General features: G+C 37.4%; 1 protein-coding gene across 1 annotated transcript in view; it reads right to left on the bottom strand.

Moving 5' to 3' along the window:
- The window catches only part of SIPA1L1 (signal-induced proliferation-associated 1 like 1), a 225,618-nt gene that overhangs the window by 185,617 nt on the left and 13,508 nt on the right, over positions 1-26,493 (bottom strand). The window contains exon 2 of the mRNA XM_009319181.1: positions 18,456-18,558. The gene's annotated coding sequence lies outside the window, so the exon portion shown is untranslated. The remainder of the gene's footprint in view (positions 1-18,455; positions 18,559-26,493) is intronic.

The following is a 26,493-nucleotide window of genomic DNA, read 5'->3' as shown; positions in this document are numbered from 1 at the left end:
TATAGAATTGCATTGCTCCACAACATCACTGCTGCCCAAACTGAGTTGTCAAGTAGCTGATGCACACAGGGTTCATTTTCTCCTACCATTTTATCAAATATGTTGCTTATGTTGAACTTCCTGAAGGGAAAAAAGTGCAAATATTTCAAAGCTATTTTACCTTAAAGTGGTAAGACTGTGAATAATTTTCACACAATACTGTATTCTCTGTCCATTGTTTTCCTTCTGCTTAACCTGGACTTATCCCATCTGAAAACAACCACAACTCATTTGTTTTTAGTGTGGTACACAATTGTTTTGCTACACTAACATCAGCTAGACTTAAACGATATTGACTATGTTAATTAACGAAACTCAACACAAGTTACAGCACTGTATCTCTGTTAGTTAACTAAATAAAGCTTATATGAAAACTTTTTTGGTTTTCTTTGTTTCCCAGAAAAGGAAAAAAGCATGGAGTAAGGAAGCCAAGAATTACAATGTAAGTGCACAGGTTGATAAACTATTTTAATTTCACATAATTTATTACTGTTATGGTTTAAAAAATAGCAAGGGTCAGGAAGAAGGTAGTAAGCTAACCCAATGAAATGGTAAGTGATAAACTTGTAATTGTTTCTTGGCCACCAGTCTCTGAACTTTGGCACCACTGACAATTGTACAATGACTTGAAATATGAGTTGGTAATTACTGTTGGTGTCCGTATACAACAATTCCAACATATCAGCCAAATCTTTCATCAAGAATGAACATGCCTTTTGTTTTCTGTAATTACTGTAAACATTGTCCTGCCACTGACCAAAATTTCCTTACTATTGAAAACCTATATATTTTCACAACAGAGCACACTGCTTTTCAATTCCACCAGGAGTAGACTGAGTCCATCACAGCTGAATGTACTGATCGTTAAGAAAAAGCAGTCCGTGTCCTACTGCAACAAAGAATAAATTTTAAATGGATTAAAATGTGAATCTACTCTGGAATCCTTTTTCACCTCCACCTGAAGGAAATCTACAACCCTCTCTTAACTTGTTAACCGTACAGACAATAAGAATGATAGCATAGCAGAAACAGCAGGTCTTGGCACTCTGTTACTAATATAACGGACAAGTTTTAAGGAAGGTTTGGAGTTCATTCAAGAGAAAAAACCCTGTTGCTGCTGTTGCCCTGTTGTCACAACCTGAAAGAAAGAGATTCTGAACATAAAGCCTTCCTTACAACAGTTCAAGCCATACCTTTACAATCTAGTTTACCTCCACGTTCCTCATACTGTCCTCCTTTTTGTTGCATTTTCCATTTAATTTTTTGCAGTTACTTGAAAATTCTTGTTTCACCACTCATATTTTCCTTGTTAAGAAATGTTTATTCCACATTCTATGTATTGGAATTTATATATTCCAAACAAGTAGAAAGGTGTCCCATCTTTTTCATACCATAAAGGCCTGCAGAAGTATTGCCAGATGCATGAAACATAACGGAGTCTTATCTTCTGAAAGAAAGTGTAATGGTGTCTCTTCCAGCTAAATGGTGTCTCTTGCATGCTAAATTAATTTTTAACAATTTTAAGTGCTATTAACACTCTGAAGAAAGAATGCAGACAAACCTAAAATGCCAATGAAACATTTTCATACATGTACATAAGTCTAATCCTGCAATTTAGATTTATGTGAACTAAGTCACATGACCAGAATACAGTCTACAACTGCCTACTGGCCTCCACTTCAACCACAATACATGTTTAGATGACAGGATTTCTACTCTTACCCAAACCCCCTCTGAGAAACAGTCTGTGGAACTGTGCCACTGTAATGGAGCTGGATGTTTAACAACTAAACCAAAATGCGTTTCACTTCAGACAAAGAAAATTTTAATGTGCTAAGGAAGAAGGTGAAGGGTTTGGTTTTGGGGTTTCTTCTTTTTTTCAAGAGGTTCATATACTCGAGCTGCTTCATTTCTTCACCCACTACAAAGGCATTGTTTAAATACAGGATAAAAAGTAATATTGCTGTGTGTTTCTCAAAAACACAAATGCAAACTTCTTGGAGAAAGCAAGAATTTATTGTTCAGTGGCAACAACCTAGGATTTAAAGATTAAAAACAAGACGTTTTGGGACTAAGTTAGTATTTCTACCAAAGCAACCTGTTCCTTCTCTCAAACTACACTGATGACAAAACTTCCGAAGAGGAAAGTCTCCTGTTCATCACAAGCCTCCCACAGGTAAGCTCCCATAAAAGTGATGGTTCTCCATTATTGCTGTTTTTCATTATATTCCAGCATTATTACTGACCAAAAAAATGCTAGCATGCACATGAAATGCTTGCTAGCCACCTACATTCAGCTGACAAACCATGTGTTATTTCTCTGGCAGAACTCTGCCCGAACAAAGTACCTACCAAGGTGCTGACCATGGCGTAAGTTTCTAACTTCTCCCACTGGCTTCTGCCTCCAGCATATTATTTGCACCTACTGGGTTCCCCCTTTTTTTTTTTAATACCAAAAAATTAGAAACAGAAGTTCTTCAAGAAGAAATCCACCTAGTGCTCTTATTTCAGATGGTATATTTAACAAATCCACTTCACTGCCCTGTGGCACGTGATGGATGGCAGAGCAGCCATCTCTGTCTGCTGCTTTTCTGCTGGCAAGCTTCTGCAGTGCAGTGTCCTTGGCCCTCCCAAGCAAGTCTTTCCACCACACCCCCAAGAAGTTTCCTACCAAATCCCGGCCCAGGTTCTGTCATCCACAGCTGCCAGCTCCTCAGACAAGCCTGCTTAGGAACTCCTTTTCTGTTGCAAAAAAAAGCTGGGTGCATGTTAAAGGCAAAAGCGACTAAAAAACTCCTGCCAAGAGGTTACCATGGTAAATGAAGATCAGAAAAAACAAGGCAGGGAGGGGAATCAATGTCTGAGCTTCAAAACCAATATCCACTCAATTTTAAACTCGGAGGGGCAGTGTGTTGGCTCTACAGTTGTATGAAGTTAAGCAACCGGTACTGAAAAGCCTGCAAACAAACAAATTTCACCAGATACTGGTGCCTTTAAAAAGGAAAAGGGAAAGGAAAAAAAAAAAGCAGTAAGTTTTCATAGGTTGAGTTGCTATATACCAGCTGTGAATGTTGGTAAAAGCAGAATATGGCAAAAACATATTTTTAAAAAAAATATAAAAACCCCAAACATAGCCAAAACCGCACACACATGCCCTATACTACTTCTTCCTCCTTTTTTTAAAAGGTAGATATGCTTCTTTCTTGTTTTGTTATTGTTTTGAAGGAGCTGAATATTAGGGGGAAGCAGCAGAAGAAGTTATGTTTAAATATAAAGACAGCATTTGAAAAAGAACAAAGCCTTAAGTTTTCACAATGCTGTGAAAATTACATTGGCAATTTTTCTCCTCCTACCCTCTATTATTCTGTGTGATATAATCACATATTACATACAGCCATTAATCAAGAGCTTCTCAAAGATTTTCGCAAACATCTAGTTAGGCCTTATAAAAGAAATAGTAGTGTTCCATCTTTCCAAACAAAGAAGACTCACAGACAGGAACCTGATCCAAGACAACGCCATGTCTCAACTGGAACCTGTGTATCTATTCCTCACTGCTGTGCTGCCCAGCACTCACCTGGGTGTTGTTCCTTCTGGTCTCCCTCAGAGCACTCTAAAAATGTTTACTATATACATTTAAACATACACTTTAAAACTATTTACCAGACCAATCTAACTGCAGACAAACTGTTCTTCAAATAAGCTGCAGGGTTTTCTTTGTATTAGGACCAAAACATTTACACAAAGCATTCTAATTACATCTGAACAACAGTGCTGCTAAAAACCAGTCTGGCTAAAACAAGGTCCTGAGCCCAGCAATGCACGTTAAGATTTGTAGGAACTGAACGTGCCACAAAGGGCATTAGCTGCATTTGAAAAGAAAGTTAAGATTTCAGCCCCTTTCCCTTCCTTGAAAGCACACCACAATGAAAACAGGCCCGTACATAAACCCAGGCTCCATTTCAGCAATATTCTGATGAATATTTGGGACCTTTAAAGGTCCCTTCCAACCCAAACCATTCTATGAACCATTCTAATATTAATCAATTAACACTCCATAAAATGAATAATTGGGAACATCAAATCCACCCCCTGCATGTGAAAACAATAATAGACAAAGGTTGTATTTTGGAAACAAGGCACTTCGCTGTCTTCCTTAGACATGCTATTGTCACCTCTGCATATAATAAAAAAGACCTTGGTTGTCATGTTGTGCCCTACAGAGCAGGCATTTGAAGGAGAACCAACTCAAGGCAGAAAAGGAGAGGAAAAAACTAAGCAAACCTCACTGTGCAAATCCAGGTCCCAGGCAAACTTGTTTCGTACACAGTCAGTTTAGCTGGAGATACTAATATCCCAAACCACTTGCTTACAGCGACAGATGACATGAGTGAGACCTAACTTACTAAGGGCAAAATCAGCCAGGCAGGTTAGGCAAAGAGCCAAGCCAGCCTATCTTAGATAGACAGCACTCGCGCAATCCCTGCAGCTGAAATTGGGAAGATGGGGAGGGGAACTATTTGGTGGTGGGATAAGCACAGGGCCTTTTTGAAAACCACCTTTGTTCTGTCTCGATATGGTGTTTTTCTCTGAGAATTTGGGAAGTCATACTGCGATGGCATGCACCAACAGGTGTAAACATCTTTCTCACCTGCACAAAGGTATAAGATGAAGAATTGTAAGGTAACACTAATGAAAGTATCCAACACTAAACCACTTCACATCATCCCTCCCACCTTCATAAAATTTTCTCAAGACAGGCAAAAGTAGTCTCTAATAAAAGCTCTGTATAGACAAACTCTTCTTTTCACCATTCTATAATGTTTTATACTTTAAAAAGAACCACATGCCTAAAAGTAATTTACCAGATATTAAACTTAAAATTAAAAAGGCAACACCCTTTTCTTTATGGTGACCTGACAGAGGTGGTGAAAAAAATTAATAAAACTTCAAAAAACACATGATGAAATTTACAACATTCATTACACTACAGTCCAAGCTATTAAATAGTTAGCGTTACAGCTGAAGACGCAATATGCCAACTGAGAGTTTAGAAATACTTTTCATAATAAATCGAAATGCAGTTAAAACACGGTAAGACATGAGAAACCCAAGGAAACAAGAAATGTTTATGAACACGAGCATCTCAGAACAAGCCTAAGCATCTAATCCTTATTTCACTCCTCACTGCTCCTCATATATTCGCAGGTACAGTCTCACAATACCTGTAGAAAATACAAACATTCAATTATGAGTGAGCTACTATGCAAAGACAAACCTTTTGCCTCCAGTTCCAAATTAGGCAGTAGCTTTGACAGCAAACTGTTATGAATACTTTGGGGGGAAAAAAAAAAAAGCAGCTGGTGCCCTTCCATGCCAACAGAGGCTGGATAACCCTGGATAGTCCTCTCTGTCCCACACCACCCAAAAGTCACTTTAGTCTTTTTAGCACCGTGACAAACTAAAGCCCTAGATCCTCCTAAACTGAGACACAAAACTGAATTCCTAATGCGACAGTGCATCCAACACCAGTGACTGAGCACATTTCATTGCCATTTTTTTAGATAAGAATACATCATGTTCAATAATCCAATTATGAGCATCTGCACCATCTTCACAGTAGCACTCATGTCTACGCTCTAGAAAATTATTTTTAGCATATTCATTTAGAAATCATCCTTATCTTTTTTATTTCACAGCCCGGTAATGTGCTATTCTGTATCAACCACAAGATTTGGTTATCTAAAGGGCTGGACAAACAAACTTTAGAAAAAGTAATTTTATGTTTTTTAAATTAATATGAACATTAAGGCAGACTAAGTCAAGTTCTACTTCATAATTACTCATTTCCATGAACATGTGTTGACATTTTTCAGCATATGGCCATTTCTTCTAAAGCAGAATCTCAAGTTAAATTTCATGTAAGTGACTTACACTGTTTCCCAGCACTCATGCTTTACTCTTATCTCTACCAGACACAGGACTGCAAGATTTCCTGATAACCACCCACTTGGAAGCATGGGATAGAGAAACCGACACAAACCCGGAGACATTCTGCCATTCTTACTTTCCAAATGAGCATACTTGGTGCCTAAAAGAAGCTCTACTGAATAGCCCGATCACTTCTTTTTTTAAAGTACAAACAGGAAAGAAGGAGGATGCACATCCAATATTACCACAGCTCTGCTGCACCTCCTTGTCCCGGTCACACAGGGCCCCTACACAAGAGCCGCTTTCCCTTAACAATACTTACATGTTGTGACTTTTTGTCTGCTTTACACCTTTCTTTCCGCAGCTGATGCGTGCCCATTCTAAACACCCCCCTCAGTCTAACACACTACTCATTTCAGAAATATTTCCTAACTTCACATTTATTTCTAGTTTTAGTCTAGCTCTCATTTCAAACCATCTGTAATAAGGAACAGTCCAATAACTCACTATCATCAAATCTTTTTATCATAAGATAAAAAGCTTGAGAATATTAAATGCAATGGCATTCACAAAATTGACAAGAATGTATGGCAATCCACAAATGTAAACAAATACAGGACATCCTTTCCATAAGGAAGCCAAGGAACAAACAAGTTACACAATGCATTTTATAAAAAGCAACATTTAGTGTTTAGTGAAGGCATAATACAGTAATCTTTTACGGAGGTATAGCACGCAAAACAAAATACCAAGCAGGAACATGAAGAAAATAAAGAATTAAATATGCAGAAAATGCCGTGTGCCTTTCAAAAGTGATTACGATTTTGATACAATTCTTCTACATTACTTTTATTTGAATACATTCCCTCAAAAATACACTGTCAGCACAAAATAAGAGATCCCTTTCACGATGATATGCTGTGCTTATCACTAATTTAAAATGAAAAACAAACCTTTTACTTTTTTACTTTAATTGCATAGGCCCTAACAGCAATACAGCATTTTCTTGTCTTATGAATTTTTTTAAATAAAAAAAAAAATACACTAACTTGTCATAGTTCTCTGCTTTCTGGAAATAATGATCAGACACAGAAAGGAAGTTGATGCAACAGAACTGCAGAAAATAGTTCATTTTTTTTTTTATAAAGGAGAAAAAGGAAGGAAGGAAAAGAGCTATTCAGAATTTAGAAACTTTTCTAAAAAGATTTCAGAATACAGTTAAAGCCTAAATAATTAGGCTTAATTTTTATATAGCTAGATTACCTTACTATATTAAGATACACAAAAGTAAAATTCTGACACAAATTTCACACAGTTGTGAAATTTCAGAAAACACTGAAATTTCATAACTGCACTAGGACCATCCAACACTGCATTGCTCGGCAGAAGATGCTGTGCCTCAGCCACACAAGCTGAATCCTCCCTTGTGTCCACACTAGTATGTAGCAAGCAGCAGGTTGGATCACTTTGCTGCTCTGGCTGAGAAGCAAAAAAAAAAGATCCCCAAAGAGTCAAAGAAAGTCTATGCAGATCCATGAGCTGATCTGATTCACTGTCTATATGTCAATATATTAGCACTATTGCAAGAAAGGTAAGTAGAATGCTTCAGCAGAAAGAAATTATGTAGCAGCAGTGCCATTTTAGGTTGCCTCCACCATGACGCCTCACCTTACGCATGGGATCCTGTTTCATCTTTGGCTGAAACCAAAACTGCACAGGACATTCGCCAACTGCGTGTGCTGTGGGAGCTGCCTTTTGAACACGATGCACATTTAAAGAACGTCTGGAATCAGTCAGTTCTGTAACCTACCACAAAGATCAGATCTCATTTTCAATACAGGTTTTAATTTAATTTTAGAACTCTGCGCCAAATTTTAGCTAAATTACTTTTTTGCTCATGGTTTCAGAACAATGCGCTTCCACTAGGGAAATCAGAATCTGTACTGGAAAACTATGTAGTAGAAAATGGGGTATTTAATGAAAACATTATATTCTCAGACATTTCAAGTCCCACTGCATTCATGATATAACTTACGTGATTTGCCCTTCAGCCCATCTTTCGTGCTCACAAACTAAGTTCATTATACAACTACCACAAAACTTCAGGTCCAGGAACGCAATGACTTTAGTATTATTTCCTCTTGAGATAGGAAACCAAACGCTGAACTGCAAAGCATCTAATAACTCTAAAATTCTACTTAAAGACAGTAGCCAAAGAACTTAACAGAACTAGATAACATTCACTTTCAAAATTTCCTGCTTGCTCAGCACACTACTGAAATGCTTTTTTTCTTTTTGAAAGAAATCACCCACAAATTCCAAAGTGTTTTGGAAAAAGTTTAAGTGTCTAAATGTGAAGAAACATCAAGCAACTGTTGGGTTTTATTTTTTAGCATTCCTATACTGAAAGACTAAGTTATTTAAATGTTTTTTTTTTTACATAACAGACTCAGTATTGTTGTTTTTTCCTTCCACTTTTTGTGGCTTAATCCTGGCATCAAAAAATTTCATCCGAAGGATGGCATTCATGCCGCCAACCCACATAGACTTCTTGGCAGGCTACAAAGAAGCCAATGCTCCTCACAAGGCAGCTCTGTGCTATGCGGTGACTGATGCCAGTAAAATATTGCCCCAAAGTGAATCCTAGTATATAAAATGTATGCAAGCATCAGAATTCATACTCTGAAAATTCATTTCTCTTGATGAATAACCAAAGCTTTCAAAGGCCTTGTAACTCAAAAGAAAGAATTTACAGAGTTTGTATTGCCCCACACTTCAATTTTAACTGGAAAAAACCATTAAAGAATGGAGAAAATACAAAAACCACTTATGGACAGGATGAGCAAAAAAAGACTGAAGATTCCAGTTTAAGATACTTCTCTCCCACATGCCTTTAAGCAATTATTGCTTTCAAAGCTCTTTATCTATCCTTTGACATTGGAAACAGATGAGGAATTGTATCTTGAGCAGAAAGAAAGATTGGTTCATAAAAAGGATAAAAAGAACAGCACCGGAGGTCTGTGCATTAATTTTCTTCCCTTATAAATGCATAGTAAGTGATAAAAGTTTTTCAGCTCAGCTCATCTTTTGCAGAGTAACATACTTCTGATAGAACCATTAGTAGCAGCGTATAGAAACTATACATATCTTCTATTCCCCGATACCTCAAAAGCTGACTCCCTGAAATCCTGTACTTCCACACAGCTGCAAGCTTAACTCACAGCTCAAACTATTAGATGGACTTTGCTACTCAGATTTCTATGAGCAGATACTATTTTCAGGAACTAACAGACTTGTTTGATGAAATAGACTCATTAACCAGACATGAGAGTAAAAAACCTTTATAGGTACAGTATGCAGCAACTCTTTTCTAGAGTATGAAGACCATAAGCACTCTGAAATATGCATATACACATATATAAAATACATGGTTATGTATGCTTATAATAATAATATACATGGTTATAATAATGTAGAAGCTGGTCTTGGTGGAATAACGTTTAGCACATGAACCAAGTTCTCACGCTGTTTTGCATTACACCTCTTGTTCCTATCACTCTTCTAGAAACTGGTAGGAAAAAACCCACATGTTCTTTGTTAATTGAACTCTGCTGTTTTAAATTCATACCTGTTTTTTATGCACCTATAAGCTAATTGAATCTGGATCAACTATTTGGCTCCAAAAGATCTTCTACCCCTACTCTACACTGCAAAGTAAAAAAAAAATTATCACGCAAAATATAGGACTGTGTTCCCCACAAAAAGAAGGCAGGCAGTTATAAACTAAGGCAATAAATGAAAGCTCAAAGCATACGTCCACAGTCACCACAGTTCTATGACACATTAAAACAGTCTTCTGCTCGTTATCCACGTAGAACTCTCATCAACTCAAAACCTCCTTGTGTAAGTATCTGTATATTTGCATGCAATTATGCTGTGGCAACATGTGGACTTAAAAGGTCATAACACTTTTTTGTGGGATCAGCTTTCTGCTTATGGGTTATATTTTTAAAAAAGTAGTGAAAAGCCATTTTTAACAAAAGGCAACAATAAAATAACTTGTATTCGGCAAAATATAAGTTAAGACATTAATCAGAGCAAATGTACAATTGTAAATAAAAATCACAGTAACAAATCATTCAACTATTTGCATACTCAAGATTAAAAGGTATGTCTGAAAATTATCCCTCAGAAATAAGAAAAACTTTTTGTGAGGCTGTTAGTTACAACCATTTCAAAGTTTCAAATAAAGAACTCGCCTACCCTAAAATTTGTTATGCAGTATAACAAAAAAAAGAACAGAAATAATCTTTGGCAGTATAGCACTGTTCTACATTAATTGGTCACGTCAAAGTTTTGCTTTTAAATCCATCTGATAATGAAACCTTCCCAGAAATCTGAGAACACAATGCCACTGCTTTTCTTGAGAAGTCAGGAGGCCTTAATACAGTATACAGATGAGACCTTAAAATACCAAACAGAGCTGTTCCTGATTATCAGTGGAGATGAAGAGTCATGTATGCTTAGGAGGCTTCAAGTTTTATGATTTTTACGTGTTTGTAGTTTTTTCATAAGTGGACTACTTCGAAAATGTTTTAGGAAGAAACACTATTTTCTGTTTTACCAACTTCCCAATTTCAGAATCATAGAATCTTACAAGCTATCCCTAAAATTTAATATGTTGTTTTAGAAGATAAAAATCCTAATACTAAACCTTTCAAACCTCACTAACCAACTGCAACTTGCCAAGGGAAGTTCAGAAATAGAACCATTCATTAAATAGACTGTTTTGCACCAGGCAGCCCACAGAGATTCAACTCCAATGCTAAACCCCATGTAATTTCAACTGCTATGATCACGTACCTAGTAAGGCTTGATCTCATCCACAATTGAAATGTACATACATTATATTTATTTGTTTTCCTGAATGTGTCAGGGATGCCTCAGATTACCAGAATTCATTTTAAAATATTTTTATTGCCAAATCCATTAACTAATGTCTTCCTCATCTACAAATGCTTGCTAAAATTTCTTTACTGGCACACAAAATGCCAAATGCTAAGAAAAGTCCTCTTGAATATAGTTTCAAAATTAGAATTTTGTTTTATTATTATTATAGGCCATTACACACAGTAACATGGCATACTGAGATAATACTGCTTCTGTTTTTAAAACTCAGATTATTGTAGAAGTGTAATGGAAATGTAATTACTTACTTACATTAAGCTAATTACAACAACGAGAAATACATTTAAGTTGTTCTTTTATCAGTGAACCACCACTACACAACTATGGTTTTAATTATTTTTAATGTAGGTTAGTCATATCACACTCTCTACTTCCTCCCCCAATGTTTAACAAGAAATAAATAGCAGAAAGTAGTACTGCTCTTTTCAACAGGGGAGAAGGTGGGGGGGGGGGTTTGCATATGAAAATACAGTAAGTATTCATCAACGATAGTAGGATTTTACTCAAAATCCAGGAATAGTGTGTTACTTCTTAAATTTCATATTCTCCCAGATTACCCAAAGCTGCTCTGTTTCAAGAAATAACTGCAGCCAGGTAATTTGGAGGGACCATTTTACCTCCCAGTAACTTCCTGGACGAAGTAGTTAATTCAGCAGATTATTTTCAGTTCCTTACAGTAGTTAATTCACAGATTATTTTCAGTTCCTTGTGGTCAGCTTGCAGTTTATGGTCAGCCTGCAGTTTACGTGTCATCTCCCTATTCACAAGCTGTCATGACTAACAATTAGCATCAGCAGAGCAAGACAGTGGCAATAAATATAAGAACCTTAGAAGCATCGATTTTAAAATAAAAGGTAGATACAAGAGAGCTAGTATTTAATTATGAAAATGTACCTGTAAGTTTTTTGGTGGGTTTTTTTTCTCCCATATCCATAATACTAAAACATTCAAGTATTGTGGGTAGCTTCATCATTTACCTGCAGACCGCCTCATCCATGAAAGCTGAGTCAGATTCTTAGATGCTGAAACCACCAACTCTTCTAAACTACCATCTGTTGAACTACAGCAGAGTCCCAGGACCTACCTGTCTATGGAATGTCAAAAGTAGTACAGGACAAGCAGTAATCAAAACATAAAGCAGGTAAAACTGAAGGCATTCAAGTGCACAGAAGAACGACATGTCCAGTTAGACAGTTTCCCGATCTTCTTCACACTTCAGACAGAACCACATTCGGTCTCTTCACAACAGTTCTATGAGCTGGCACATTTTTATGGAAACTTCCATTTTGTGTTCTAGCACTTGAGCTGCCATCAAAAAAAAAGTTTGACTGATCCCTTAAAGCAGCAAAGGACTTCAAAAATAAAGATGTATCATGGAATCAGAGAATAGTTTGGGTTGGAGGGGACCTTTAAAGATCATCTAGTCCAACACCCCTGCACATTTACTGACTATCTGCAACAATGATTTGGGATATAAGAATTCATTTCAAGGTAACAGGACTGGTAAAAGAAATACCACAGGAACCTATAGAACAATGGAAGAAGCATTATTATATTACAAAGATCTCCTTATTCTATTACTGAGCAATAATTGTGTTTGGAAGCACATCTTGAGAGAACAACATTTATGTAGTTTCTCCATCAGGTGCTATTTTCTAACTGTAAAAGCACATAGAAATGAAAGACTAGATGCTTTGGTAGAAAGCAATGTAGCCACTGACCACAAAAAAAAAATCATTCTTTGGTTACAACTAAAAGCAGTAAGTGTCCTTGTTACTCGCATGATTTCATGCCCAAGAACAGGTCAGAAAAGAGGGTTTTCTCTTTGTGGGTACCGACATGAAACTTTGGAGGATTTGCCTGGTTTATCTTATAGTCATGTAATTTTTTTTCTGCAATACAAAAGAACAGACTTATCTCAGAAGTAAGTATCACAGAGCATCACACTGTACTTGCAATTGATTTTCAAAAGCAAAATGAATTTACACAGAACATTATCATCCGTGAAACACTAATTACATTAAGATTATGTGATTTTCCAAAATATCATTCTAGAATTAACATATATCACTTGAGACACTATCAGAAACAACTTCATTCATGTACTACTGCACAAGTATTATATTTGGCATTTTGCAACCCCAGAGCTCAGCCAACAGATGCTTCCTTTTTTATATGTTATCTAGAAGTCTCAGAGAAATACTTCTAAAGGCAAACGGACTAGAATTATTCTGAGCATCTTCCCTTTGCTATCTGAAATGTAACATGATGCCTCTCGGATATCCTCAAAATCTAGTGCAAATGATTATTTCACATTACCATACTGGCTCTCAAAACATGCATACTAGCCACCTCTCTACATAGTACAGCTCTGACCATCAGCCAGCTACGGGGATACTGACAGGTCTAAAATACACCTGTGTATTTGCAGCATATTGATTTATCCAGCTGGCAAGGAGGAAGGTTCAGGGAAGGCAGCACCCTGGGAGACTTCCCCACCACCTGAGCCCAGGGAACAGGCACAAAGAGCTGCCTCAGCTGTACCACAGTACTACATACAGTTAACTGCAGTTGCATATTTTATTCAACAGTTTAAAGTGGTCAAACAAAAGAACCTGTTAAGTAAAGCTGAGATTTACAGTGCTTGTTCCTTTCAAAAGCTTCATTAAATCAGCTTCTTACTACACAGCAACCATGAGGAACTGTTTACAATATATTAAAAATGCACCTTCATAAGAGTAGCAAACACAAGTCAGGGTGTGGTTGCCTTGCAATTGGCAGGGAACATGTGTCTTTCAAATATTTCCAGTTCTACTGTGCAGCAGGTTGGGTTCAAGGCAGCATAATGCAACAGGTTAAAACGCATTCAGAGTTATCTCATGCCATTGCCACAACTACAAGGTGTGCCTTTTGGCTCTGCTACAGATACTCTTTATTATTCATCTTACTTTACTTGCCTGTTCAAAGGAAAACATCATCTTTCTTTACAATAAGGTATACAGTAAAGCACTCCAATTTTCATAAAGAGACGTCCAACCATTTAGGATTTGCTAAAGGAGGCAATGAACATACAAAAACTATTCAATGTAATACATCCAAAAAGTTCCAGAATACACATGGAAGTTTAGGGGAAGCTCTCAGCAAGATCTCTCATCAAAGGGTCTTAAAGAAACCAAATTCTCATAGGATGAGAGAGAAAAATTACTTGGAAATTATAACCGGTAAACAAACATGAACTGGGAGATAAGCAGAAGCAATAAGCTTTTTTAAATGGCGACTAGGGGAGAGAGGAAGATGGGAAGAGGATGATGCACTGATAACCTTTCTCAAGTATCTACATTTGGACCTATGCTCATGAACATATGCATCAGCATGGAGTAAATTGACAGATACAGGAACTTTTGTAAACTTTGCAAAGCTAAAGTTTTTGAGATTCAGATTCAGAATTAGTCAGAATAATCTTGTCTGAAAGTCACTGTGGATAGCTACAAAGTGTTTGCACAGTGATGGACTGATTGTGAAATAAAATGTTAGATGAAATCCATTGCCAATAAATGCAATAGGAATGGAAAAATAACCTCAAGTGAATCTACATATTAACAGGCTTCACATTTGTTGTTAACCCTTCAGAAAGAGACTGGAAGTCACTACGGATAATTCACTGAAAATATCAGCTTTACACCATCAACAGACAAGTGAAAAGAATTGGGATCTTTTAGAAAGGAAAACAAAACAGAAATCATCACCACATACAATCTACCATGGTTCTTCTTCACCATTTCTGAGTTTGTCACTCACATTGTTCAAAAAGATAGAGGGACTAGAGAAAGAGAGACAATAAGAGATACAGCACAGCTTCCATACAAACAAAAAATATGGACAATTATGGCCTTAGAGGGATTTTAAAAATAAATAAGAGACAGCTAAAATCATGAACATAAGCAGAAAACAGTTTTCCATGGTATACAAGGATTGGTGAAATCCCAGTAAGATAAATTTCTTTTTAAACTCTGATTAAGAGCAATTTTCTTCTCCGCAATATGTAACACTGACCACAGGACAACATCAAGGACAGAATTATAGTTTGATTCAAGAAGTGAATCCGTGGAAGATCAGGCACTTTTTAATACCACAAATCTCTCATCTCCAATGCTGGCAGTCCTGAAGCTAGTAGAATTTGTAAAAATAACTGCTTGTAAAACTAACTGTTTGTAATATACCGTTTCTCACATTTTTCCCCCCGTATTAAAAAAAGGGGGGGAGCTGTTAGCTACAGTTTTAGCAGTATTTAAGGCTTAGATTTTACAGTCCCCAAAAATGATACACGTAAACTAGTTTTGATTAATAAGCATCTAAGTCACTCTCAGATTACTAAAACAAGTGTGGTTCTCTCATTTTTCAGTACATATGCTATTCAGCATTTCCTGAATGCTACCAGAACTTTCTCTTATTAGATCAAAGTTTTCTAGCCACCATTTGGGGCAGAGGAGGGCTGTGGAATGTCACAAGAGTCACAAATGAGTCACCTGAAACTACAGACTAGCAACCAAAGATGAACAACATATTTCATTAAGGAGCCCCTGCAAACCTGAAGCAAATCCCACGCATTTCTGTATCATCATCAGATTTGTATTAGGTTGAACTATGCATGTAATGAAAAAAAAAAAAAAAAAAAGAGGTTTTTAAAGTAAAGCCTGGGATACTGACAAGAAGTTGGATTCTTTTTCATGCACCAAATTTTCAACTGCTCAAAACTTGCACTCAATCCTTATAAACATCTCTTATTTGTAAAGCACATAATTTAAGATTATGCAATTGCACTATGGCTGCCCCAAAATACTATGTGCTGAAAGCACCAAAGTGTTTACGGACGAAGCTCGCCAAACAATCATTCCATCAAAACCACAACTCAACCACTACTTGAGCTAAACTTGTTCAAACTAGACTGAATTACAGATGTAAAGTATTATGTTCATACTAAATTGCAAAATAAACGCCAGGAAAACAAAAACAACACACCTGTTGGAATGCAATCTGCCACGCACAGAGCTGGCAGTGATACCCGTGCCGTTGTAATACAGAATTGAAAGAGGAGAGAAAAAAAGCAGAACAGTAAGTTTCATTACAGGAACACACAGAAAATTCATAAATACCTCAGACTACTGATATTGTTTAGGTGGGGTTCCCCCCCCCCGCCTAAACTGCACTCAGAAATGGAGTGATGCATCCCCAACAGGGGAGGGGAGAGAACTGAGGAATCTGTTCTCTCAGATTGACTGAGACTTTGTCTCATCCCAGTTTCTAGTGTCCAAAAATGACCCACAGCTGCCTCAATTAACATCCTCATTGCAGAAGGATATAAAACCAAAAGAATTACAGAAGAATTGTTGTGGCCGTGAATTCTCTCAGAATGAAACAGCAGCTGCACTACACTTGCAAAGCTGCATTTGTTACAACCTATGTTCTTTTTGTTCTACAAATAAAAGTTATACCAGCTTTGAGATTTTCAGATAAGCTATTTCCTTTTCCAGTTTGATTAGCTGCTCTTTACAAATATATTTACTAGCTTTACTGGTATTTCAGAGAAGGCAACATATAAAGACCCAGAAACACGTAAAGTCACCACGCTATTTTTAGGATGTGGTTTGATGAGCAAATCTTTTGATGCAGCTTCTTGCTTCTCTACTGCCTTCTCACTTGCGCAAGCATGTACAAGGTGGAGGAGGGTAGAGACAGCAAAATGACTCAATGACTTGTGCAGCAGTGACATACCTGGGAGGCAGGCCCAGAAGCAAAATCCAGCAGAAAGCCAGGGCTCCATAAGCTGTCACGGTCAGAAAAATAGGCCACTCATAATGCAGTTTCAGGTGTAGATCTGACACATAAGACACCCTAGTTCATCATTAAGTATATTACTTTAAGTTGTGAGTCCCTTTCCTAGGCTGTGAAACAAACAGATTTGGGAGACACATCTCTCAAAATCAAAACTGCAAAGGACAGTGAGTGAAATCCTGGTCTCTAAAACCTGCACTTAAGCACATTTCAGTCATAGGTGCTTATATGAGCTTAGAGCTTTCAAATAAAAAGAAACAAAGCTATATTCTGTCTCAACCACACGTTGCTCCTTTGGGCATATAAGATTGGCTCACTACCATTCAGAAAAGAGGGCCATCTGGCATGCAATAGATTAACGATGGATATCTCTGTATAGTTTAGATTACGTAGCAATTACCCAAGAAGTTTTGAAAAATTCACAAAATACCTTTCCATCTAAAACAGACCAAACTGCAATTAAAGACAAAGTATAAGCCATTTTAGGGAAGAAAAACTGAACTCATTACACTGAAGAGCCTTTTTAAGTACTCCTCAAAAGAAGGCACTAAGGAAAGAAGTTACCAACATTTTTAATAATTTTCTAATCTGCAAGGAGCAAAGAGGACCTAAACTATTGTTAGCTTATGTGTAACACCACAGTGTGTGTTAAAACCACCTTTACTCTTCCCTCAGATGTCCTTGGTTTAGGAACCATGAAAAAAAATCCACCTGCACACAGGCAAATTACTTTCCCCTGCTCCATCATGTCAAGCTCCGAAACTCTTCATGTTTAAAAAGAAAAATTAAGTCAAATCCATGTTAGCATTGCATTGCAGGAATTATATTTTCTTTGGTAGAAATAAAAGAGCTTTAAAGTGTAAAGTCACTGTACGATCCTTCCTGTTCACGAAGACCCTTCTAAATTCTTACAATGTGTTTTTTAAAAAGTCATACTACTTTTGAGTCCATTAACAACATAGAACCCGCAAGAACAAAAGGTCAGAAACTGTTAAAATGATTTGCCTACAGCTATGAAACTAAAGAAGTCACAAGAAATAACACAAAAAAATCCAGATATGGTTTAACTCCACACCATGGAATAGATCTTCAAAAGAAACATCAGGTTTCGTTCTTAGCCCACTTCTGTTCAAGCTTCTTCACAATGTGAGCTTTTTACTGCATGCCAAAAAATTATCAGGCAAAATTTTAATATCTGACAAGAAAAAAAAAAGCTTTTCAAATTCAAATGAAATGCATTTTAGGATATTTCAAACCCAAAGCAACTCCCTGAAGTTATTCCTCAGTAATAGTTATGACCTCCATACACTTAAAGTGGTTTAAAAAATGCTCTGCTTCCCCCAGGTTTCATAGCCAACATGGCATTTAACTTTATTCTTAGATTTCAAAATAAACAGATGCCAAAAAATTCACCTCCTTTTCCTCAACAAACTTAGTGTTCTGCCACCATATATCTGTACTGTGGAAAGCACTTCATGTCTACCACTACCATTTTCCAGGTTTAAGTATTCAGAATGATATTTCACCTTACGCTGGAACAGAGAAAGACTGAATTTGACTGCTGTCTTTACCCTTCGTGATTTCCTTTGTTCTTTCCACTTACGTAGCAGGAAGTGGCATATTCTGTGTTACAGTAGCCAAATATCCACAAAAGTAAGGTTTATGCAAGATAAGTGAATGCTTACCCTGCTCATCAATTCCTTTAGATAGCTGTAGGTTCACAAAAATCTTCAGATTTTCATTCCTGTCAGAGTTAATATCTGGTCAAGTCCAAAGAATGGTTTTCACCTAAAATATATCAAAAGTTGGAGATTTGATTTTATGGCAACAACATCATGACACACACACAAAAAAAAAAAAAAAAATCCCTTTTTTCTCTCCGAAGGAAGTATTCTAAACTTGTTCTCTTCTTTTGTAAAAACCTCATCAAGAAAAATTTTAGTCACATTTGTAACCATATAAGCAATTCACAGAGCGAACTGATAAACTGGATAAGACTACACGGCAAGTTCAATTACGGATGCACCATAGGCTTCAATATTCCTTTAGGTATACAAAAGGAATCAATTTCTGCAATTTGTTCAAAACACAAGAAGCCCTTTTGGCCAGATCATCCTGTAGCTTAACAATCAATTTGAACACTTGCCTGCTGAAAACATCACCTATTCGCATCCCACAGTAATAACAGTAACTTAAACAAGCACAGGAGTAACACGGCTCTGAACTGTTTGGTTCTGCTAAAGGAACAGATACCTTAAAATTGCAGGAGAACTTGCCAGATCCGTATGTTTATTAGCAGAAATAAGTTTTGTGCTTGGTGTTTGGGTTTTTTTCCTAATTAACGTTCCTCTGATACTTAAGGTGACCTTTGCCAAAGTCTCTTGGCAGTGATGCAGCAGTAGCCTTAGTACAGAGCTACTTCAAGTTTTGCAACTCAATTTCCCTCTTACTTTACACGTGACCAGAACTGCAGATCAGTGAATTCTAAAAATGAAATGTTTATGTCCCAGCAAATGTATACAGCTAAGAAGCTTCTTACATACAACTTAACTGAAAGTCATTATCACAATAAAGTATGAAAATTACAAGCATTAATAATGTTTGTTATTAGCCTCAATTTAAAAATACAGAAATGTGATTATACCTGGGAACACATGTTCTAACATCAGTTTTTACTTCTCCTTTTTGTGGGCTGGAGTTAAGGTTTATCTTTCAGGAGTACAGTCACACTATAAAGCAGTATGCCAAATCAGTAGCATTTTTTCTTAGTAAAGGCTCTCAACCAAAAGACAACCTGGTACAGGTCTAGAGTTCAACTGCAGCACATTCCTCCTGCCCATTAATTTCTCTCCTCCTCTAGTGGTCCTTAGCCAATGGTTCAATTAATTACTGTTTGATCTATGTGCTTAGTGTGGATACACTTCTGCAAAGTGGAATTTAGCTTTTAAGAACAGTCTCTGTTTTATCCACTAAAACACATGAAAATAAAGACTAATCAAGTTCATACTCCGTATCATGTATTCTCCCACCAGTGAAAATGGAAAGAATCGACAAAAAAGGATGAAACTCATTAATTGAAGTAATTCTTACATAACTTTTCAAAAGCATCAGCTTAAAAAAAAAAGCATCAGCAATGCTGACTACCTGCCTACAGAACCTTATGTTATCTTTGCAAAAAAATACCAGTGCCCCACTAGTGGCTTCTGCTCCTCAGTACTAAACTAATTCTCCTATTTGCTCAAGCAATTTTAGATCAGTATGATGAAGTCACAAGCAACTAAGAATACAAATTTATGATCAAGTGTAAGAAACTTTAAAAACAGGCATCCCTTAGAGTTTCACGCATGATGTACAGGGAAGGCATTCAGTTCAATCCAGGCTGATGCATTACTTTTTGTGAAAGGCATATCATAGCCTGGGAGCCCCTGTTCTCCAGGCACTCTCTGATAAGAGCATTGCAGGTGCTGTCAGAGTGAGACACAGTCAACCTTCTACAAGCACAAGGGCACGGCAAGAGCAGCACTACCACTTTGTAGGATTGCCAAGATAGAGAAGGCATTTTACCAGAAATTTCTCTTTTTTCCTGTCAGCTTTTTGGGAGGGAGGGTAGTGTTTTGGGGGTTTTGAGGCTTTTTTTTTTTTTGAGGATGTGAAAATCAAAAACTAAAACAAATTTACATTTGCTAGACTATTTCTTTCAATTTGCCATTTGTCATTCACTATTCAGAGTTTAAAATAAATGGCCTGTACAAGGCTTTGACTGCGGTTTTAACACAGATCAGTCTCTCATGAACAGTGCACACTTTTACAAGTTGTTTTAAAAGAACAAAACGTAGTTTAGAAAGCCCACACCTGTGACTACAGAAAGCAAGTTGCAGGTGCATTACAAAAATAAGCTTGTCCTGTACAGGTGATTAAAAAAAAAACCAACCTTCCTCATGGGAATAAAATAAATTCTAAGAGGTAGAAAACTGGAGTTAGCTGAAACTCCACATGACAACCCACATAATTTCATGGCAGATTAAAAGAATCATTTGAATAATCCAAGAAGCATGAAGCCATTCAAATAGGCACTGTTTACATTTTTATCTCATCTGTGTCTACTGATCAAATTAACAGAAAAAAGTAACATTGGCAAGATAGCAAGAGTGGCTCAATTAGACATAATTACACCTGATAAATCTTTTCCCATGAGGTGAAAGGCAAGACAGCTGTGACAAGCACAGGCTGCAAGCTGATTTGTCCCTATGTCCTGAAACACTACATGGTATCTTATAAATGAAGCTAGTGATCCAGCCTGCCAACAGCCCATGGCACAAGTTCCCAAAAAATAGTGTTGTCAAGGTCCCAGCAAGTTTCAGCTAAAGTTAGTCTTTGGCAAAAATCAAAGTCATATGACTGAAGACGTTACCATGAGAGAGGTCTGAACCTAAGCCAAGGGTCTGAATTCTGGATCACCTGGACTCCGCACCAAGACAGCTTCTATCACAGCTAGCTCCTGCTCTGGCAGCACTGTGCAGCCTGCTAGATGTCACAAGCAATATGGTAAAAGATACGAGTAGCAAGGACAAAGTGTCTTTTCTCACTGTTTCATGTGGAAGATTGGTCCACCCTCGACAAAAATATATTCACTGTCTCTTCTCTGTTCCCCACCACCACTTTGTTCCCCTACTCACTGTTTCTTAGAATGCCCACTTTCACATTTCTCCCATAAGCATTTACTCTGGCCTGACTTTCACCGATTTTAACTACAACACATTAAAATACGGTGCAAAGCACACCCCTGCACGCAGATCAAACAAACAGTAATTTATAAATTGAAAGCCGATGCTAAGAATAAAGTGAGCAGAAAACTAATTTTTCCACGCAAAGTCAGACAACCGCAATTGTTTGTTTGATGGCTGGCTTGAAGAAATACAATATAAACCAATATAACATGCCACACAAGGCAAAATACATCACTAGGATAACTAAAATGATGTGTGACTACCTGGTTCAATTTAGACGGAAGAAAACTTCAAAGAGCAGAGAAATATATTGATTAAATCTGCAGCTGTGTGAAACAAGTTTAGCTACAAATTAGAAAGTCTACTTCAAGCTACACAATGTAAATAACCCTTTCTGGAAACAGTGATACAGTAAAAAAAGATTCAATCAAAGGTTCCTCATGCATCTAGGAACAAAAATAGACATTTCTGAAAATGCACCATCTCAAGGTGTAGGAAAGATTAAGTTAACAATATTTGCCCTGCAGTGCTTGCCAGTGCTCTGTCTAAACCTAGTCAACAACATTCATTTCTACTCAGCACTAGTGAGACCTCAGCTGAACTAGCGTGTCCAGTTTTAGACTGCCCAGTTTAAGAAAGATGGACTGAAGCAAGTTCAGCGAAGAGACCACCAAGCGGTTAGGGCGCTGAAGTACATGAGGAACATGGACAGGCTGAGACACCTGGGCTTGTTACTCTGGAGAAAGCTTGGGGGATCATTTTGCTTTCTACATCTACCTAACAGGAGATTATAGCAAAGACTAAGCTAAACTCACTATCGTTGTACACCTCTGATTTATGCTGGCCATGCTTTCAGTGGGGCAGGTTGGACCAGATGACCTCCAGAAGTCCCTTTCAACCTAAATCAGTCTACAACTCTGAGACTACCCAAAGTTTTCATCCTGATTTTTGATGCTGTTTTCTGATTACTCAAGTTATTGAATTACTGCAGCACAACAGAGAAATACGTACAAAATGCTGGCTTTGTGTGGAATGAGTGAGGTTTCCAAAACCACCTGTGCTGCACCATTTTTGATACAAAGCAACTGTCACCTAAAAATAAGTAGTAAATTTTGCTGTAAATCTGAGCTGTGCTTTAGCTACTGTTAGAAGTGTGGTAAATAGAAGAATGAACAGCAAGGCACACAAAATACTAGTTTCCCTGAAGTACAGTTCAGAATACGGCACTGAGCCTTTCTGGAGGTACGGTGATGAACCAGTAAACTGTCTTCTATGCATTTTTCCCTATTTTCACACGAAAAAAGATGCTGCATTTCCAGAAAAGAGAAAAACAGACCTTTAGCAGACTCTGACTCACATGTATGCATCAAAACTAACTCTTTAAATGCAAGTTTCAGATCTAAAGCATGTGTGTGCCAACCTCCCACAGAAAGACTGGACATTTCTGCGCATACCTGTGGAAGGACCATGTCACCTGCTTCCACAGGCCACCAAAACACCATATATAGGGATGATGTTCCTTAAAAGCTTTTCAGAAAGCATAACGCATTAGATAAGAGCTGTATCAGACCAGTAGATCAAAAAGTGAATTTGTCATTCTGTTCCTTATCTAATGGATAGATCCAATGAGTGGCTCTAGCTTGCAATTGCTATGTAGCTCACAAACAGAAAGAGAACAGAAATCAAACAATGAAACACAATTTCTGAATAGTGTCCCGGAGAATCTTTTCCCTTGACTCCTGACAGGCACTGTGCTGAAGCAGTGTTCAGAAATACTTCCAACTACAACATGTTAAACATCAGAAACTTCCTGTAAACATCAAAAAAAATTTTACTTTAAAGGTGACTGAACACTGAAACAGGTCACACAGAGAGACTGTGGAGTTTCCATACTCGGAGATGTTCCAAACCCAGCTGGGCCATGTCCCAAGCCACCTGCTCTAGCTGACTCTGCTTTGAGCGGCGGGGTTGGACTAGTCATCTCCAAAGGTCCCTGCCAGCTAAGAACAAAGAGTCATTGAGGTAACTGCATTTGCAGTCAGTGAAGGTTAACCTCCATAAAAACGTGAGAATCTGTATACTCACATCCATCTCCAGAATCTTGAGCTATACTAGCATAGTATTTGTGTATTTTATTTGATGCCTCTAGACATGATCATACCATAAATATAAGTTACTGAAATCCAATAATCAAGCCAAGGAAAGACTCCTCAGCTTGCAAAAGATGTAAACAGAAGACACTCCTGTTTCATTGCACATGAAGAAACACTAAAAGAAGCAAGTTTCTCGCCCTCTTTCTAACATGGCTGATCAATGCTGCTATTGGGGGAAAAAAAAAAAAATTTAAATGGAATGCCTATGAAAATAATTAGAGTTTTTTAAAACCTGCCATAATCAAAATAAATTTTAAAAAAATCATCTGAAGCCACGTCCTTAAACATTTTGTCAAAAGTTTCCCACCATTACAACAACAGTTGAGTTTCCCACCCTGCACTTTTTGACTCTGTAGATTCAGCCACATTCTGTAGCACCCATGACACTACTTATGAACCTCACATCTTCTATTCTGTTGGAAACTGTCCCCAGATCCTATGTGATTTTTTTTGAGTATAAAAAAAAATACACTTAGTCACAACCCTAGAAGAGTATGTTTCCCCCTTTTCCAAAGAAAGGTCAAAAGACTTTAAAAGATAAGACCAATTCATGTCTTGAAACATAAATAGCAGCTCATAGTAGAATCAGGTCAGTTATGGAGAACTTTGAATATGCAAGTGCCTTCAGAAGGAGATTCAATTTCCAAGCCACGTCTAATAAGACAGATCCAAATAGAACATTTATGATCCCATTAAAATCTCTTCCTCTAATGGCCCCTTTTTTTTTTTTAACATTCTCCAGATAAAATGATTTGTGGTTTTATATCTATCAAAAAGCTTAAAGAGAATTCAAGAATCTACTTCACTAGGACTGAATTATTTTTTTCCCTTTAACGAAATTAGAAATAGGCTTTGTTTTTGGCATAACATTAAGAATGGATGATGAACAAAATGAAGATAAATGTAATGAAGATTAGTGTTCAACACATCTAAAAGCATCCTTCTATAACTTTAGACAATAGTGGTTGCACAATGCATGCAAAGATCATCCCATCTTTAATCATTCAAACATTGAATAAAAACAAATAGTATTAAGTTATTTACTAGTTACAAATAAAACTGAAAAGCAAACTTTCTCAAACATTTGTAGAGATAAAGTTGTCAAGAAGTTACAGAAGATGAAAAGCTGGTTTCACAACCCTTAACAGCAAATCTCTGCACTACCACACCACCAACCATGGTAAGTTTGATCCAAATGAGCCTTAGGCATGTGATCAAATTTAATTAAGTGTGCCAGAATATGATACCAAATTGGTATCAGTGGCAGGAAAGTGCATGATACTTAATCCAGTATAAAATCACAATGATCTAAATAAATAATGCTTAATGCAAATAAGTCATGCTGCTACCTGGTATGTATTTTATTTTTGCTTTAATTAAAGCAAACAGAATAATTTATGAGATCGATACTTTACATATAACCACTATACTTTTGACCCAGTACTGGGAGTCCTAAAGTCCTGCTTGTAGCATTGTTGAACCACTGTTCTAACTTTGTAACCTTAAGATAAGTTTGGATATGTTATTACATATTCTTCCCACCAACTAACATAGCTTTCTGTGCTATTTTTCTCTCCTCTTTTTACCAAGAGGAAAGTTAAAAGCATTATGTATAAAAGCAGCAGCTCTACAGCCCAACACTCCAGTGCTGATTGATGCTGAATGGGTGAAAAAAGTTCAGACTTTTTGAGACTACTGTCACCTAAACTGCAAAACTGTATTATCATAGCAGCCAAAAAAAAAAAAAAAGAAAAATTATCCTAGAAGATTCATGAATCATTATGGTCTAGTATTAGACCTTGCAAATAGTCAGTGCAGGTGAATAGACCAGTATCCTCCTCAACTCTTGAAGGGAAGAGGGATCAAAGATCTCCACTCTCAGGAGGAATGGGAAGGGAGGCGACAGCTTCCTGAGCGCAGACTGCACATCATATGGCAGTTGCTGAGATCAAGAGGATGAAATGGGAGGGTTGAGAGGCAGGAAGAGGAGTCTGGCCCAGTTACTGCTTCACATGGTGCCACTGTCACAGACAACCAAGGTCAATATGCAGCTTATTCAAAGACCGTCCCCTCTCAGATGGATATAAACACTTTGTTTTGCCTCTCTAAAAAGGGACAGACCTCACATTGCAAACCTACCTTGTAATCAATCCCAAGTTTAAAAATAAATCATTACAACTCCTGCTTTACCTGCAGCCTTATTGTCCAACACTCAAAAGCATTACGAGTGCAGAATATACAGCCTTTTCTCATCCACTTTGGATGGTCTCCCCTACCACCTGCCCAGTGAGACTCAGAACAATTAGCCTCTGCATCCCTTGACTAGGTACCAAATGAACCTGCTTGGCTTCTCAAACAGAACAGGAAGAATTTGAACAAGAAAAATACTGAAGTTTTAACAGGTCAGACAAGCAAAAGCAAGAGCAAAACAATCTTTCACAATCCTCACATCACCTCCTTTCACTGAAGCCTTACAACAACACACTTGCCAGTAAGCACCAGGCAGCCAAGAGGAAGCCGGGAGTGTCTGGTGACAGTGAATTGGTAGGACAATGAAAGGACAGGATCCCATTGCTGTTTGTGCTCCTCTGATGGATCCCAGGTGGTCACAGAAGTTTGCGGGATGAGCCTGGCCTTACAACATTCATACAACTTAGTAGCACTTGGACAAGATTCTTCTTGAGAAAAGCTAGTATGAGAAAGCTCCTGGTAATCAATATTCATTCCATTTTTCAACAATAACACCGTTATACTTTGGGGGGAAGGAAGAAAAAAGAAGATTTCCCTGATACAAAGTGATTTCCTCTACCAAAAAAACCACAAAAGCTGCTCACACAATGGTA

This window comes from Pygoscelis adeliae, unplaced genomic scaffold (assembly GCF_000699105.1).
Source record: "Pygoscelis adeliae isolate BGI_AS28 unplaced genomic scaffold, ASM69910v1 Scaffold22, whole genome shotgun sequence".
NCBI classification, from domain to species: Eukaryota; Metazoa; Chordata; class Aves; order Sphenisciformes; family Spheniscidae; genus Pygoscelis; species Pygoscelis adeliae.
The sequence above is the reverse complement of the archived record's forward strand: the minus strand, read 5'-3'. Positions and strand labels throughout refer to the sequence as shown.